Consider the following 18,286-nt stretch of genomic DNA (forward strand, 5'->3'; position numbering starts at 1 on the left):
TGTGTTTGCTTTGACCCACAAGTCATTGGCTGCAATTTGTCCGAGTAACAGGAAGAAACGTTTTCACATTTTTGTACTGATTGATTTGTAATGAGATTTAGCCTCAGATTTTCACTCACCCGCCTGCCTTCTGCCCGCTTTTTACACACACAAACTGTACAAATATAATTGTTCTTTGTCCACATTTCTCTTGCGGATGCCTTGATAATAGTGCACTGATGAATTTCTGTAGCAGAAACTAATTTTTAAAATGCCATTAGCAGGGAAGGAGCCCTGGCATATCTCAGCTGGTAACCCTATCCTTTTGCATTTTCAGTTTTGCTATATATGGCACAGATAAGATACAGCTTCAGACGAAAGCCAAGGATAGCATTTTGGTGCCATAATACTTTTCCAGCTAATGAGTGGCCTATGGCTACAGCAGCAAATGTTTTGTGCAGAGAAGACGGCAGCTGAGTGGTATGCCTAGGAGACTTACTGCAAAGCTTAGAACAGTGGCAAAGAAATGTCTTGTTCTGCAGCTGGCTGCAGTGCAAACTTGACTCTGCAGTTCACCCAGTTCCACTGCAGGGACAAGGTAACATCTTCTCTCTGTCCTGCATGCCTTCTCATTCCTTTCCAAGAATGATGGCTCTCTCTTGTCTGTCTATTGCACTAAGCCAGAGGTGGACAATAAGCAGCCAGTGGGCTGGATATGGCTGGCCAGGGTTAGTCTCTGGAGGTCTGCCAGATGCCTTATTTATCTGCACGTCCACAGGTACAGCCACTCACAGCTCCCAGTGGCTGCAGTTTGCTGTTCCCACCCAATGGGAGATGCAAGAAGTGGAGCAGGGTGGGCCACTGCTTCTGGCCAATGGGAGCAGTGGGAAATGTCTAACTGCCACCAATGGGAGCTGCAAGCAGCTATAAAGCACCAGTGGCCTGCCAGGGCTAACCCAGGCAAACTGCATCCAGCCTGCAGGCCACTTATTGCCCTCCCCTGCAGCAAACAATACCCGTTACACTTTGCTGGAGTTTCAGAATAATTTGACTCAGGTCAAAAAAAAAAAAAGATTATTTTGCTGGTTTCACTGCCAAAGCAAACAGAATAAATAGAAACCGGAGACAGTGCCTTTTACAGAGATCACATTTTGTTCCCCCTATGCCAAACCTCACCTCGTTCCCTACCGCACACCTAGTGCTTTGTTTGGTTTACTTGTAGCGTCTCAAGCAATACAGACTCCACCTGTTCTGTCGAATATTTCTAAGCATGATTTTAGCTCTTACTGTCAGGGACATGGGAGTTGCTGTGGATCAGTGTAGCAGGGCACTTGCACTGCTCCAGGATGAAAAGGGTTAAAAACAGTCATGGGAGAGGGCTGTCTCAGGGACCAGTCAGAGGTGGGCATGAAACAGCCAATCAGGGCCTGGCTAGGCCCTTATAAGAAGGGCTCCTGGCCTGAAGGAACACACTTGCTCCCCAGAGGGACCTAGCTGCATGCTAGCGAGGTACCATGGACAGAGCAGTGCTGGAGAAGGGCAGGGCCAGCCAGAGTTGCTCTGGCCAGTGTAATCTCAGGCTGAGGCCCAGTGAAAGGGGCCTGAGGGCTGCTACGGTAGGTACCACGGACAGAGCAGTGCTGGAGAGAGGCAGGGTGAGCCAGGGAATCCTGGCCTCAGTAATTCCTGGATAAGACACAGTAAGAGGGTCCCAAAGGGCATGGGCTGCAGGAAGGCAGCCAGGGCAAGTGAAGGCAGCAGGTCCACCCCCTTGCCAATGATGAGTGGCCATTTCAGACTGCAATTTACCCTCAGGGCTAGATTACAACTGGCAGTGGGTCACTGTGGCAAGGTGGACATTGGGGTTGGGGGCTTCCTGAGGACAAGAACCTCAGCATGTGGGGGCACTGCAGAAGGGCAGTACCTTGAGGAAAGGGCCCCATGGTCTGGGAGGGACGCAGGCCCTGATACAAGGTGGTGAAGAACAGGTAACAGTGGGCAAGACAGCAGTTAGAAGAGGGCGGTCTAGCACTGGGCTGAGCATATTCCCAGAGTGACCCATGGGAGGCACTATGCCAGTGAATCGCAAGTCGTATCAGGATCAGAACAACCGTCGACCCATTTCAGTGTCCTATCTCCAGCTACGGTTAGAATGAGGCATGAGGTGTAACGTGCTCGTCAAGGCTGGTTATTCAGTGACATACCTAAGAAGGAAGTCTCTTCTGAAGTGGAACTGCATGGTGGAAGGTACGAGTGAAATCCACTATCATCATCACTGGGAGCCTACAAGGTTAACCAAGTGGAGCACATATAAGGGGATTGATGTGTAGCAGAGTTGGCTAGTACAGCAATAACCAAATATCAAAATATTTTATGGTCAACTGGAGTGTACGTTCACAGTAAATTTTTGTTACATCCCATAAGCACTTATACAACTGGGTGGGGGTCACTTCCATCTGTCATCTATAGGGGTACGTAAAACATAGACTAAGCTTACAGCAAGACCCTAAATGTATACAATAGGTTTCTCTATCAATCACCCATCAAGGTGGTGCTGTAGCCCAGTGGGTCAGGTTAACATCTGCTTTATTCACTGCTTTGCATTATAGTCTGCTTTATTATAGTTGACATTAATACAAGGAGCCTAGAAGTTTGTATTCTGTAAAGCATTGGCTTTAGCAGTTAGCATGAAGCTCACAAGCTACAAACTTTGGCACAGTTAAACTCAGGTACCCCATAAGTTATGGAGAACTGGAAGTAGGCTATAAGGGGGAGTTTTGTTCATAATAACATCAGCCAACCACAGAACATGAGCAGACACCACCTTCTGGAAGGTGGAGGATGGAACATCCAGTGGCAAAGGTGCCATGGCAATTAATTGATGTATATGATAATGGGGAGAAATTGTAAACATGCTAACCTATCAAATAAGGAAACCTTGGCATTTGTAAGGGGATGAAATGCAAATAAGGAAGTGGGGAAAGACCCCTTTTGAATATGTGTTGGACATGGTGACATCAGTGTAATGCAGGTGACATGCCAGGGCAGCAAAGGTAGAGATGCAGACCTTGAGAAGGGCCAGAATGATGGCCACTGGTGAAGAGGAAGAGGACAGCTGACATTTTGGCTGTTCTGCCAGGGAGGATCGGAGTCAGGGCATTGAAAAGTACTTTCCATATTATTTCCACCTGCCATGCTCAGTTAGAGCATGTGTGACTTTGCTAAAGGGGTTCATAAATGATTTATTTGTAAATATAAACAAGTTCCCACAGTGCGAGTATTGCATCTGTGCACAGCGGGGTTCCCAGCCACAGAATAATTGTAATAATGACCTGACTGGGTCTGAGCTTGGGACAAGAACCTGTCAACCCTCAAAGTACTAACTAGGGCTCTTCAAATCAGCCAGCCTATGCTGCCCAGCCTTCCTTCCCTTTGCAGAGCTTAGCTTGCATTTCCATTCCACTGACCTTGGCTTTTCCCAGTGCTCCGCAAGCTGCTACCACTAGTTAAGAGATAACAAGTGGCCCCAGGGAAAGTAACTAAATGCCACATGATTCCTCTTCACTGTGCCCAGCCGGTGCTCATGCAGTCCACAGTAACCAGAGAGGAGAGATGCCAGCCAATGAACTACCTTTCCCTATCCCCAGCTGCTCTCCGAAGGATAAACACATCAGCTCCCCTTTGGTTTCCAAGGTTTCCTGTTTTGATGTTTCACTCTGTATATTTATAGTGCCCCTTGCAGCTGAACATGAGTGAAGGGAAGAGCTCAGAGGACAGGCAGGCAGAAGTGTTCCTGAGCAGAAAAAAACATTCTGTTTTCCATGAGGCGTCAGCAGCCCTTAAAAGTCTGCTCATTATCTTCCACATTAGAGGTAAAGTCATATTTGAAAGACACTTCAGCTGTGACAAACACAACACAACACAGGTTCTATATTGAGCCCCCTGAAAAGTAGAGCAGCATGACCCAGATGAGAAGGGAACTTTGAAAGGGTGGCATTTTGGGGAACAATGTGCATCCATTAAAATACCACAAACCGGGAAGGGTCACAGGGGAATGTGCTGCCTCCCTAATTAGATTCACTCCTTCAGCATTAGGATGCCCTGGATCAGGTCGCTAATTTGGACAGCCATTAAGCAATGCTTAATAAATGTGGGTATGATCATTTCTTCTTTTGCAGAAAGCAGGTTAAGACCACCTTTATATCAGAGGCAGAATAAATGGAAATCATGCACCAGCTCCAACTGAGAATCCAAGTCACAGCCCACCTCAGAAGCCAGGCTTCCTCAGGGGTTCTCACTTAGACCTTATCTTTCTTAATTAGACCTTCTCTCCAACTAGCAGCTGCTCCGGTTGCCCCCTGGGCCTGAGAGAGGGCACTGCTGCTCTGCAAAGAACCTGGGGAAAGCTGGCTTTGAGTTCTGATAAAAAGAGCCCTGCAGCCAGCCCCAGGTATGCATTGGCGCAATTCTTGGTAATGCACAGGAGTCTGAACTGACAGGGGCCCTCCCCCATTGTCAGATGCAAACTTGTTAAGACAGCTTTATCCTCACAGCCTGGACAGCAAGAGCATCTGGGACAACAGTGAGCAGTGTCAGGGGTTCAGGGAAAGAGCTACTGTCAACTTCAGGGACATTGAAATGATTTGTCACTAGCTCCTCGTGCTGAGTGCTGCCCCGGCATTTCTCTGTCATGTCAGCAGCCCAGGTGGAGAGAGAAAGGCAAGGCTTCAGTTCCGGCTGTTGCTTTCACTCTGGTCTCTGACTTTTAGCCATACAGATCAGAACATCACCATCAGCAAATGAAGTGAGACAAACAGCCCCTTACTGCAGTGCACACTCCTTAACCTGCCAGTCCCTCTCAGGGCACAGTGGGGTCTAGAACACAAGAACAGCCACATTGGGTCAGATCGGGGTCCATCTACCCCAGTATCCTGTCTTCCAACTGTGGCCAATGCCAGATGCCTCAGAAGACGTGACCAAAAGAGGTAATCGTTACGTGATCACCCTCCTGTCATCCATTTGTAGCCTCTGACAAAGGCATGGGACACCATTCCTACCCATCCTGGCTAATAGCCATTGATGAACCTAACCTCCATGAATTTATCTAGTCCTTTATTTAACCCTGTTAAAATCCTGTTCTTTACAACCTCCTCTGAGAAGATGTCCCACAAGCCTACTACGTGCTGTGTGAAGAAAAAAAACGTCCTTTTGTTAGTTTTAAACTACCTAATTTCATTGGGTAACCCCTGGTTCTTATGTTATGGGAACAAGTAAATAACTTTTCCGTATTTACTTTTTCCACACCAGACATATGTCCTGCTGGCATTTCCAGCTGATTAATGTCACTCTCCTTTCTGCTGATTTACACCCTTACAGATGCTCATAACATGAAAACTCAAGTACTCCCTTATAGAGGGGGGATAGAGCTGTTATAAGCCTGATTAATGATGGTAGCAACTCACAAGAATTCAGTAAAACACTAAACTTGTTCTTAACACTAATCCCTACATTAACAATACGAACACCAAGGGACCCAAACAGATTCCAGCCATGGATTTGACGGTGTTCCACAGTGGCCCAGGCATCTGATAAGGCCATGTCCCTGTAACTTTACTAAGGAGGGAACTCTGGACTCAAACGAATGGTACCAGTTGCCTCAGACTTTTTAGTGGAGTTGAAACCATAAAATTGAATGTTGCTTGCTGGATGATTGCAGCTGCTACACTGCTCCCTTAAATGTCTCCCTGGAACCCCTAAATCATCCTGAGTTGGTATGGCTGCAGGATAGACACACCAGGAGGTGGCTCAAGGTCCTCTGCAAGGAGACAGATGGGTTCTCCCAGGGTAACGCTTACCTGGGAATTCATTTACAGCTGATGAACAGAGTATTCTTTATTGAACGAATATAGGCACAGCCTTTCCATCAAATGGCAAGACTTGGTCACAGATGAGGAGCTTTGGAGCAGAGCAGGACAAGAACCACTTGACATTCAAATCAAGAGAAGAAAGTGGGGATGGCTGGGCCACACTCTCAAAAAACCATCAGCCAGCAGAGTCCATTGAGCTCTCCCATGGAACCCACAAGGAAAGCACAAAAGAGGGTGACCCTGGACAACGTGGAGAAGATCTACTGAGATTGAAGGACAATGACTGGGGTCAGCTAGAAGTTTTGTCCCAAGACAGAGTGAAGTGGAGGAAGCTTGTAGATGACCTGTGCCCTATGCGGAGTACAATTGTTTAAAGGAGAAAAAAGAATATAAGCCAGCCAAATTACAAAATAACGACAGACTATCCCCCAAGAGATGCTGAACATCACCTCCTAGGCTGCATTCCAACGCTTCTCAGGCCGTGCCATCTAGACATTAGACACCTCTTTGTATAGCTTATCTGCAGAGCCCCCAGCTCAGCTAGGCAGTTAAACACAAAAGGAGGGTCCCTATCCCAAATATCCAAAATCTCCCCAAGCACAAGTCAGAGCATCTTAGCAGCACTGTCCGACAAGAGCCAATACACCAAACGCCTTCAGCCAGCCCATCCACCTGCCAGATGAAATGGGAGCAAAGCCCAGGAAGCCCCCAGAGAGCCAGGCTTCCAGGCAAGGTCAGGCCAAAGACACAATTGCAGCCCACCTTGCGATGAGAAGGAAGGACCCTGAGAGGTTGGGCACCAGTCTCTGGGGAAGCAGGTAGAGCAGAGTGTCAGGCAAAAGCTGGGGCAATGTAAGACTTCTGGCAAGGCATGCACAACCCCCCAGCAGGTGCACCCCAAAGGGTTAGAGCTCTGCTGCAAACAAGTTACATCTGCCCAGAATCTGACCTTGATGAGCACAAAGAGAAAGGGCCTGATTTTCTCCTCAGTGAGGTCAGCACACACCAGAAGTGAGCCAACACCATCACTGCACTGCAGCAGCATGACACCATTGTGGAGTGTGAGCAGAATCTAGCCGGCCAGCTCTCTCGCTTGCCTTGTGAGTGTACCTCACGTAGCCCTCAATTGGGCAGGCCAACCAGGTATCTGTAGTGCCTGTCACAGCTGTATGTAGCACTTCCCTGGAGGCTCGAGCCCATTGGATACAAGGTCTCTGGGTCTGTGTATGTACGAGGGGGTGCCTCTAGTGCTGGAGTGCTGCAAATGGTACATGACAATAACCACGGTGAGCCATGGAAGTGAAAATGGCCCTTCTCTGTGCTAAGCCAATAACCACAGGGCCCTGGGAAAAGGGAGGGCGAGATGGGTCTCTCCACTGCAGAAGGGGTTGCGCGGTATTGACTACGGAGCAGGCTGTCGCACGGCAGCTAGAGTCAGAAATGACTCCCTGAGCTTTGCCAGTTTAGCCAATTAAACTTGCCCTAAAATTCCAGCCCTATATATTCTGCTTCAGACTTTACCCTCAGCTCCTCAGGCTGTTCTGTTCACATCAGGGAAGTTTGCCTTCTGATGATGAGGGGCCAGCTCCATGGCTTGACTGGCCTATGGGGCCTACAAATGGACACGTAGTCACTGAATGGCTTGTGGCCGGTCATGAGCTGGTCCCACAGAGGGCTGCCTCTTGCCATGCACCCAGCACTGCATCCACAACCTCATTTCTGTGCCCCTTGCCAATGCTGCTGTTCCTGGTGAGTCCATGTGGTTTGATCTTGCTCACTGGTGTCCCTCTGCTTCATCCTGCTGCTGCTTTGATGAGCTACCTTGAGCTGACTTCCAGGCAAGATGACAAAACCCAATATCCCCCCTTTTCCAACCATCTCTGCTGAATGAGCATTCCCAGGGGGCTCTTGTGCCTCAAAATACATCTCCTGGTACCTCAAAGTTCCATTTGATTCCTAAGGACCCCACTTTAAAAACAGCAAATCCTTGTTTACTTCCACTGAAGAGTCCGACTGACTGACAAGGTGGTCTCCATTTACGATGCAATTAAGAATCACAGCCACAAAGCAAAAATTAACTGACTTGGATTTTAAGATGCAAAGCAAAAAAGCAAAGCTTTTATAATATTTTTTGTTCTTTCTTAATTGGTTTATTAGTCTGCAAAATTATGACTCACAAAGAGTCATCTCATCCCCATGCCTCACAGCCCAGAAACGTGTCGATGTCTGCATGTTCTGGGGACCCACTCTTACCTTTTCATCTTTAAAGGGGAACTCTAAAAGCAGCACACAATTAGCAAAACAACTAACAAACTGACTTGTGTGCTCTGGATTGGCTGCACAAAGAAGAGGTGCCACTGTAAATGGAATGAAATGGAAGCTTTTGAGTCCTGCATCTATCACAACGCTCAACGGGAAATGTGAGCAAATCGGACAGCATATGCTCCTGAAAGCAATGAGCTTTCAACCCATGCCAGGGAGGAATATGAAAGCTGCTTCCAGCTTTCCGACCGATTCCAATATTTAGAGCAATTTAAAGTCAGTCGAGAGGGATGACTGGAAGAAAGGCCCAGAGCTGAAGAAAGAGCAGTTTTCAAAGCATCAAAACCACAGGTATCTATTCCAACATTCTGTCCTACAATAATCAGGACATCTCCTTAGACTCAGCTTGGGAATCCCTGGGTTTGGCCTGACCAGGTTCAATGAGGCTATGGTTCCAATATGAATCATGTCCTTAAAATAAAAAAGAACAGGACCACCCTTGGAGTGAGTGCAACACAAGCATCGTTACTGAAACATTAACCAAACGATGAATATCAATTACAGCACGTCAGGGCACTTGATTCTGGAGAACCATTTCTTCGCATGCAGACGCGCACATCTGCGATTAAAGGTGGTTTCTGTGCAAACTGTGTCACCCAGTGGTGTACATGGGTAATGCAGGGAATGTTTTCATACAGGAAGCATCAGTTTTCCAAAATGCTCAGTGCTCACTGAAGCTCTTCAACAGGGAGGAAGTTTTTCCTTGGTGTTCAGCCATGGGGTTTCCAAAACATGCAGCACCCCTATGGATAATTTACAGGTGTTTATTGGAAGACTGGTTATGTTGGTCTGGAGGCCAGACCAAGGAGCCAGGCTGCTGAGTTCTAATGCCAGTTCTGCCACTGGTTCAGTGCAAGGCTATGGCCAAGCCAAGGAGCCAACCATGTGTCTCAGCTCACACCTCACGAGGTCCCTAAAAGCCAGGCAGGACTCAGCTAACTTTGTAAAGAACAGGAGCTGGGGAAGTCTGGCTTTTTCCTTCCAAGCCCTTGGTGTGTCAGTCTGTCTGTCCCACTTCCAGAGCTCTGCTTTGATCTCAGCTCAGCTCTTGCTCTGTGACCCAGTGGAAGTGACGGGGAGGGGATGACCCTTGGTGTTGGGAACATCCCCCTAAATCACTACCCATCAAGGCTTTCAAAATGCTGCTACCCAGTGCCTCTCGCTCCCTGTCACAGGATCCAGGGCATCTGTGCCACTCGGACCTTCCCTTCCTCTGCCAGATGCTCTTGTGCTCCAGTGTGTCTTCCCATCTCCCCAGCACAACTATTCAGGGTGGGGATACTGGCTCACTCTCAAACCTCAGGCTGCTCTCTCCAGCTACAGCTCCTCACTACCAGCCTCCACTTCCAATCTCCACTCCGATCCACCTCCTCCACTGGTATGTGGCAGTATCAGCCCAGGAAACAAACAGGGGAGCTTGTCCAGCTGCAGATGCTTGATACAAAGATCATTTGTCAGGGGGAAGGAAGTGGGGGACTCTGGCTGGGGTAAGCCCTGGGCGGGATCGTGTCATGCTGACTCCTGGTAGCTTCAGCAAATCAGACCAAGAACTTTGCAACTTAAACATCCTGCCTGGAAAGCAAACAGTCTCTGGGGGGATACTGTGTACAGAATTGGGCTCATGCGCTCAATACAGCCCTTGGGAGGGTAGTTAGAGCTGGGCTGGAACCAGGTCCCAAACAGTCCCCCAAGCCTCAGCTCAGTGGCGGCAGCAGGAGACACAGAACGCCAATGGCAAACGACAAACAGTGAGCCCTTGGTTCCTTCTGCAATGGCCCTGGTTAGCCCATCTGGTGGGAACATGCCTCCAGTCTGCAGAACGCTTCAGAGCGACCACCGAGGTCCAGCTCTCTAAGCAGCAAGCCGCACGCAGGGCAGTGGTGCGCTAGCCCAGTTCTGCATGCAGTCAAATTTCCGGCAAATATTCCATTACAAATGAGCTTTCCAGGCAGTTTGCTCAAGTCAGACAAATCTCTGCAGGCAGGTTTTGCGAGAGGCAGATGGGCCCGGCGGGAGGACCGAGCACTAAACCCCTTCTACCTCCAGCTGCACAAGCCACTGAGTGGAAATGCACAGCAAGGGCAAACCACATCAGACTGTTCAGATGGAACCGCAGGCTCTGCTCCCATTACAGGGTCCCTCCCCCGCCACTTCAGAACAGGGGAAATGACGTTTTGGAGGCAGAAAGTATAAAAACTACGTATCCAGGACCAGCTGCGGGAATGGTACTAGAAATCGACCAGCTTCCTTCAAAGGACAGCATTCCATGCCCTACGCATTGCCTCCCGCCCCAGCGGTTCTCCAGGAGATACAATTGCTCCTGTCCCAGTTGATCTCTGTTCTGCGGCCCCTTACCAAGTCCAGTTTCGCTCGGACTCCTGCACCACTCTGCTGGGTGGGGCTAGCTGTGCCTGGGGATGTCAGAAGCAACGGCAAAAAACACAAGGGTGGAGCTGCCAGAGGCACTGCCTTCCCTGCTGCTCACAGACCCCTTCCTGGAGCATGAAAGCAAATCATGCCGTTGATGAGCCCATGCGCTGATCCCTTGCAGGGCTTCCAGCCAGCTTCAACGCCAGTGCACTGGCCCCACCACCTGCAGGGCTTCTAGCAACCCCCCATCCCAGTGACTGCCCTGATAGCAGCCCCCCCCCCAGTACACAAACAAGGGGCAGGCAGAGCTGCCAGTGATCACAACTCCATTTGGCTCAGCACAGTCCTCAGCTGCTCATGGTCATTCACACAGCTCCACTTGTGGGCAGGGGATTTGCAAACAGGTGGGAAGACAAGGTCCCTACTCTGAAAATCATGCATGTTACAGACCATTTTATTCCCTGGTGGGAAATTCCCACCAACTTGTGCAAATTTGCACCTCCATTAGAAACTCACCAAGTTTTGGAGACAGGCAGAGCTTGCCATCAATATGGCTGGGGTTTCAGTCCTCAAAACCAGGGAATCCCTTGAGATCTTAGGAGAAAAGAGAATCTGTGACTCCAAACTGGCTATCCAACCACACTCTTTTCTCTGCATCCTTGGTAAGATGATTCCTGCAGAGTCACACATGGGACCAGGCCTCACAATGAGATCAGAGTGCAGAAAACATGGGGCCCTCCCTACAACGTGCAATCCATTATGGTGAGGCATCTTGGCTCAGAGTGTTTGACAATAGTACACAGAAGGTGCACCTGAGCCATGCTAGTGGAGGGAGCTGAGATAGAAGGGATCCCTCATCAGGAGGGAGAGATCTCATAAGCCGGGAAGAAAGGCCAAGTCATCTAGTTCAGCAACAGCACTGTCGTTGGTTTTATGGAGCTCAACTGGCTTCTTCCAGTATGTTTTTCCAGGGACAGGTGCACTGCTGGAGTAACTATTAGCTCCTATTCATGAGCAAAGTAAGATGATCTGCACAGAGTTTGTCTTGGGTACAGTCCTAAAGCTAGGAGCAGATTAAATTTTTATGCAATTCTGGAAGGCACAGAAATGCTTTTCTAGGGTTGAGCTGAAGAAACTTTAATATCTGCAGGAAAACAAAGGCTCTTGTTCATAATTTACCTGCCACTGTCTGCCCTGCTCTTAATTCCTTTTTGTAATAGCAAAGGATTTGGCTTCGAGACTGCAACTGAATACCTGCATAAGCGACACGAGTATCCTGCCATTAAGTTAGTTTTACTTTGAGAAAACAGTGCATGTATTATTAGATGCTAATCAATTAAAGAGAGGGACCATCGGGTTTTCAAATGAACTGTGTTCAGAGGGAAACTATTCTGTCTGGGGAGGCAGAAATCTCAATTAGCCGATGAAAGTCATTTCTTTAGCTGGCTCTGCGAGCAGGAGCTGCCCAAAAGCTTCCCAGACGCTTTGCAATGGCCATTAAATATGTGCAGCAGGAGCTGAATATACATTATCAAGTTGCTCAGGAAAAGCCCAAAGTAGGAGCAGTTCCTAGACAAAGAAAACTCAACTATATGGAAAAAGCCAGTTCTCCCAGAGCAAAACCCTCCATGGAACACGCCCCGGCTTGAATCTGATCACAGCAAAATCACAGCTCGTGCTCAAACACGGGACTGTCCGTAGCAAGTGAACACAGCAGTCTATGAACAAGTACACCACAGGCCAATCTGCGTGACAGTGTGCTGGGGAACGTGTGAGCAATCGGATTAGGAATGGGAACTAAAGCACCAAACTCACCAACCAACTATGAATTCCCAGCGTTCAGCTAACAATGTTTGCAGTGGTCCACGTGCAAATGATCTACAGACCCCAAGAACACTCACAACTTTGTTTTGAAGGACAGATGGGTGTGGGAATTTCACATTTTGCCTGGGATCTAAACAAGAGGCAAAATTCAGTTCATTTCCTCAGCTCTGCATGAAAGACCCATTACAGGAAACTTTCTATATGACTCTTGTAGGGTTACCATATCTGATCTTTCAAAAAAGAAGACACTTCTGTGAGGGAGTGTATCCGTATTTACCAACTCAAGTATCAATGTGTTTAGTATATCCAATACATTAATACAACGTGAGTTGGTAGATACTGATATACTCGCTTGTAGGCACGTCCTCTTTTCTGAAAGGTCAAATATGGTAATCCTAGCCTCTTGATACAACATTTAGGCTCCTTGTCCCCAACCAAAGAAAGGAAGAAAAGCTTTTCAGAGGGATACTTGTAAATCATTTACTGAGCTGTTGGGGCCCGTATTCCATTGCACCAAGAGAACTAAGCTCTTACAACACAGCTTCCCTCTCCCAGCCTAACACCCACACAAGCTACGTCTACACGTGAAGCCTACATCGAAGTAGCCTATTTCAATGTGACGACATCGAAATAGGCTATTTCGATGAATAACGTCTACACGTCCTCCAGGGCTGGCAACATCGATGTTCAACATCGACGTTGCGCAGCACCACATTGAAATAGGCGCAGCGAGGGAACGTCTACACGCCAAAGTAGCACACATCAAAATAAGGGTGCCAGGCACAGCTGCAGACAGGGTCACAGGGCGGACTCAACAGCAAGCCGCTCCCTTAAAGGGCCCCTCCCAGACACACTTGCACTAAACAGCACAAGATCCACAGAGCCGACAACTGGTTGCAGACCCTGTGCATGCAGCACGGACCCCCAGCTGCAGCAGCAGCAGCCAGAAGCCCTGGGCTAAGGGCTGCTGCACACAGTGACCATAGATCCCCGCAGGGGCTGGAGAGAGAGCGTCTCACAACCCCTCAGCTGATGGCCGCCATGGAGGACCCCGCAATTTCGATGTTGCGGGACACGCAATCACTACACGTTCCCTACTTCGACGTTGAACGTCGAAGTAGGGCGCTATTCCCATCCCCTCATGGGGTTAGCGACTTCGACGTCTCGCCGCTTAACGTCGATGTTAACATCGAAATAGCGCCCAACACGTGTAGCCGTGACGGGCGCTATTTCGAAGTTAGTGCCACTACTTCGAAGTAGCGTGCACGTGTAGACACGGCTACAAAGTCCCTGCCCAAAAGAGTCACAGACTAAGCCACTGCTGGGCAACCTGCAACCCACTGGGGTTCTGTGTGGGACCTGCAAGACATTTGGTTTTCTGTCACCCACCTACAGGGTTGCCAGATTCCACTAGTTCCCATCCGTGTAGTTTTTTTTCCTACAGTATTATTAAAATGACTGACACATGGAGCTAGGCACAGGAAAGGTGGTGCCTGCTGATTGTACACTGAGTGTGAGAGCCGTGCATTCCCTCTGCATCCAATCAAAGCACTGCTGTGGGTCACTCAGCACAGACCACAAATTCTAGTCACACAAGCGCAGTTAGAAAACTACCCTATCCCAGGAGACCATTTTGGTTACAACAATCTTGTGGCCCACTGAGATGAAGGAGGATCACTCATATCCTAGCCCAGGCTGCCCATCACTGATTGAAGCAGACTGGCCAGGCAGAAAGGGGAGACTGAGGGTAGGTCTATGGCAGGGAAATAAGTCAGATAGCTAGAATTGGGTATGGCATTTGCATAACTAGAAATCGACATATCAGAATCAACTTACTTCCCCAGTGAAGTCCGAGCCTCTTTAGTCTTGTGTCAACACCACAATAGCATGGAGTACAGGGGTCAACAGCTGAGCCAGGAGAGGTCGATTTTGCCACATCTTCACCAGATGTGCAAAACTGAACTCTGGAAGATGGATCGCAGTGCATTGATCTTGTGGTAAGTATAGGCAAACCCAAAGGAAGCGTTAGGACTACTTCCCAAATTACAGAGAGACAGGCCTGGAGAGGAGTTATCAAGTGACTTTCCCAGGTCAGACCATCTACAGTGGCAGGGGGAATCTGCCCTCATTCACCCCAGGCTGGTATTTTAATGGCAAAACAACTTTTACCTCAGAAGTGTGGTTTCTGGCCCACACACCAGGTCAGTGATGACAGTGTGAGATACTAATATCCAATCTCATAGTTAAGGGCACAGGAAGACCACGGCCACATGGACACAGACTCCCCTGTCTAAGCCTAGGTCTTCCACCAACCAGGCACATCACAGAACACGTGCCAGCTGACAGAGCCAAAAACCCAGCATGTTCTGTGCAGTGCAGACTGCACAGGCTGCTTTTCCTGGCACTGCACTGTGCATTACTTGGACGGGATTGCAGCGTCCATGTGTAAGTGAGTCTCCGAGCCTGGGCTGGGAGCATGGGATTTCAGCTTGGTGCCTCAGCGTGAAGCTGATAAATAGGAGATTGTGGTTATTCATGGTGCACATTCTCGTTAGAGAAGTTTTAGATGTCGCAGTGCTTGTCTCAGTGGAGATTTATATCCCGAAGAACAATGCACTGTTACAGGAGAGCTCTGCTGGCCCAGCCAAGGCCGCTAATGCGCAGCAAGATTTTTTTTCTTAGCTATTTTCTGGCTCCCAGCTTTGACTCATTGTCTATTGTTGCACAGCTGTCAAGCATAACAAGGGGAGCTGTGTAGAGGCTCACCCCGTGCAAGGACGTTCCATTAGGCAGTGAAATGTCAAGGCTCCACTCAGGCTTTGTCTCTTAACCCTTGCACTGCCGTGCACATGCACAAGGCAGCCATGATGTGAACAGGAGCGACAGAAGAGGACAGACTCTGGAAGCTTCAGAGCCTGCCTCGGGGGAAAGGTGGGTGGCAGAGAGCCACAGGGGTTGCAATTGAAACCTTAACAGTGGAGCCTGCAGAAAAATCGAGTTCATTCATTCAGCTGAAATGACAGAATCCTTGACCAGATGCCCTGACTCGCCAATCTTTCAAACTCTCCCCCCCACAGTCTCCAGAGCACCAATCCTGTGTAATCAGAGGGGCTGACAGCAAGGGGCTGTGGGGTAAGATGGGAGGGGCACCCAGCTCTGTGCCCCAAGAAGGGGTGGGGCAAAGGGTGGAAGGCACAGAGCCTAGGCCAGTCATCCCTCAGCACCTCTCTAATCCTGGTGCTAGCCCCCTGCCTTCCCTCACAGCCACACGGCACGGCAGAGGAGAGCTGCCACATGAATTCAAAGAGACCTGCAGCTCCAGCACCCCTCCAGACAAAGTGGCAGCAGTGGTGGCCAGAGCTCTGGCTCCCTGTGAATGCGGGGCCCCAAATTTGGAATATTTTAGCCATTTACAAGCAGATAGTAAAACAAAAGGGTTTCTTCAAAAATTGGCAAAAAATGTCCAAACGTTTGCCTTTGTGACAGTTTTTTCTTACTCTATGATTCAATTTCTTTCAAATCCAAAAGCCGGGAGTTCTGGGACACCTTACAGACTAAACAGATTTATTTGGGCATAAAACCTGCCTCCTGTTCTGTTTTCTCTTCAGCATCCGAGGAAGTGAGCTGTAGCTCGTCAAAGCTCATGCCCCAACACCCCTAATAAAGGGGCTTCTCTTTAAAGTGCCACCAAACTCCTTGTTGTAGTGGCTTCTGGGTGGTTCTTGGCATGAGTTGGTCACTGTTGGTAAAGGGCTGAATCCAACAGATGTGGCTTGCCGCTGGTAAAAATTTGTTCTTCCAAACTCTGCTGCCCCTCCCACTGGGTCACACTGCTGGGCTGGTCCTGGGAGGTGCTGAGCACCCTCCCACTGCTATGCATCTCAATGGGGCCTGGCCAGAGGGCAGGTTCACTGACTGGTTTCCATGGGAAGAGGATTGGGCCCTGGCATGGCCCCTATGGTGGCAGTGCTCCATAGGATTGGGATTGTTTGGTGAAGAGGATTCTGCTCGAAGTCCCAAGCCACAACATGAAATCACCTCAATCTTAATAGAGCCCCTAGCTCAGCTCAAGGCCCTGTTGTGTGGGGCACTAACCCCACCTGCAGGGAGAGACAGTCCCTGCCCCAGAAGACTGAGTCTAGCTGGGCACTGGGTGATTGAGAGCTGAGGCAAGGAGAAATGGCAGGGGCTGGCGTTTGAAGAGTGCTGAGCACCGAGGTGGGTTTCTTTCGAAAGGTCCGGCTCAACGCCACACAAGAGCTGGCCCTGCCAGGAGTTAACCCCCAGCTTCTGAGGCACTGGCTGGTACTTTCCTCCAGGCAGCCCTGCCCCTCTGTGATAATGGTGCTCAGCCTCCAAGAAAGACGAGGTCATAGCTGGCTAATACTGCCTTTCCCCTCCCACTCTGCAGCAGAGCCCCACGCAGGAGCCCTGCTGCTTTGGCGGGGCTTGGATGTTGTCTCCAACCTCAGCGCGCTTGGCTTTCTCCCCCCTCCAAGGCCTGAGAAGCAAGAGTCGCTTCCTTCCAAGTGCTGGTGGTTGAGCAGATCAGATTCCTAGCCCCAGCTTATGGCAGGCAGGCCAGACTCCAGTCAGGCTCTGCTGTCACTGCAAGGGTCCCACCCCATGAAGGATGAGGGGATTTGGCTGGCTATCTGTGGAGGAACAACATTGGCCTTGGGCTGAGTCCAAAGTGTTCTTTGGCACTGGGAGGGAAGGACAAGCATGGCTGTAGCCCAAGCAGCAAGTATATTCCCAGGGTTTCTGGCAAGACTGGAATTCGTAAAGTTCCAGCAGCTCCTTACTCCTGCAGCAAGACAGCCCCACTGCAAGCCCACTGCTGACTTGGGCACAGGGGAAGGTGATCACCAGTGTCCTCTTAATTTTTTCCATCCACGTGCAGAATAAATTTTGTCCTATGCACCGAGGCCTGTGCAGATGTGCAGCACCAGTAGACACACAAGCTGCTGGCTGTGGGCACTCTGCCAATCAGGTAGGCGGCATTTGACTCTCTCCTGAGTGAGCCCAAGTGCTCAGCTTACGGGGAACGCTGGTGGCCACTCAGAGAGTGATTCCTCTCAAGGCTCACAAAGTCTGATTCTGAAATTCATCACAAACACTCAGGAGATAACGTGCTGGGAAGGAGGTTCCCAACCTTCCCTCTCTCACTAATGCTCGTCTCCTCCCATGTCCCTTGGCAAGAAGGAACGGAAATGTATCTTAGGGCTAGGGTGGGGAGTCAACTTGTATCTGTTAAGTTCTCTTCGCCTGGTAGAGTAGGGACTGCTGGCTCCTTTTGGCGCTCCCTTGCCAGGCTTCTCTCTGGGAGCTGAAGCTAAGACTCAGCTGTTAATTAAGCACCCAGTCCTACAGGCAGAGCTGCGTGGATGGGCCCCAGCACACAAGCAAAGTTCCAACGAATTCTGAGATGCAGGGATCCATCGACACCATACTTATGTAACCCACATGCCGAGGGAGTGCTTCACGTCCCGTGTAGTGGCACCTAGACCACAACAACGAGTCTCCTCCACAGCCTTAGCTGACAGGCATATGGCTTTTAGCTCAAACTGTAGAGGCTCCTGCACTGAGCTCCAAAGGTCTCAGGTTTGAGCCTGCCTGGGAACAGTTACACTTGGTCCTACAGCCTGAGCCTGGTCCCACTGGAGTACTACAGCACACAGTGTTGTCAGGACTAGGCCCCAGCTTTCAAAAGAAGCAGTTCCCTAGAGAACTGGGTGAAGGGAGGGAAGGGATTCCTGGCACACCAAGGCCACCTGAAAAACAATTCCTGCCTTTTGGGAAAAGGCAGCTGCCCTTTACCCTAGCAGAGCAGAGCTGAGCTGAGTTGGCATGGTGATAAGAATCCCTGCAGCTTGGCTCTTGTCCCCTCCATCTGCCCAGGCTCCCCAGGTTGCAGAGAGGAG

The 18,286-nt window shown here is 49.6% G+C and overlaps 1 protein-coding gene across 1 annotated transcript in view; it reads right to left on the reverse strand.

Moving 5' to 3' along the window:
- The window catches only part of ZMAT4 (zinc finger matrin-type 4), a 160,531-nt gene extending 146,269 nt beyond the window's left edge, over positions 1-14,262 (reverse strand). The window contains 1 exon segment of the mRNA XM_074981568.1: positions 14,199-14,262. The gene's annotated coding sequence lies outside the window, so the exon portion shown is untranslated.
- Positions 14,263-18,286: the final 4,024 nt, after the last annotated feature.

This window comes from Carettochelys insculpta, chromosome 31, assembly GCF_033958435.1.
Source record: "Carettochelys insculpta isolate YL-2023 chromosome 31, ASM3395843v1, whole genome shotgun sequence".
Taxonomy (NCBI): domain Eukaryota; kingdom Metazoa; phylum Chordata; order Testudines; family Carettochelyidae; genus Carettochelys; species Carettochelys insculpta.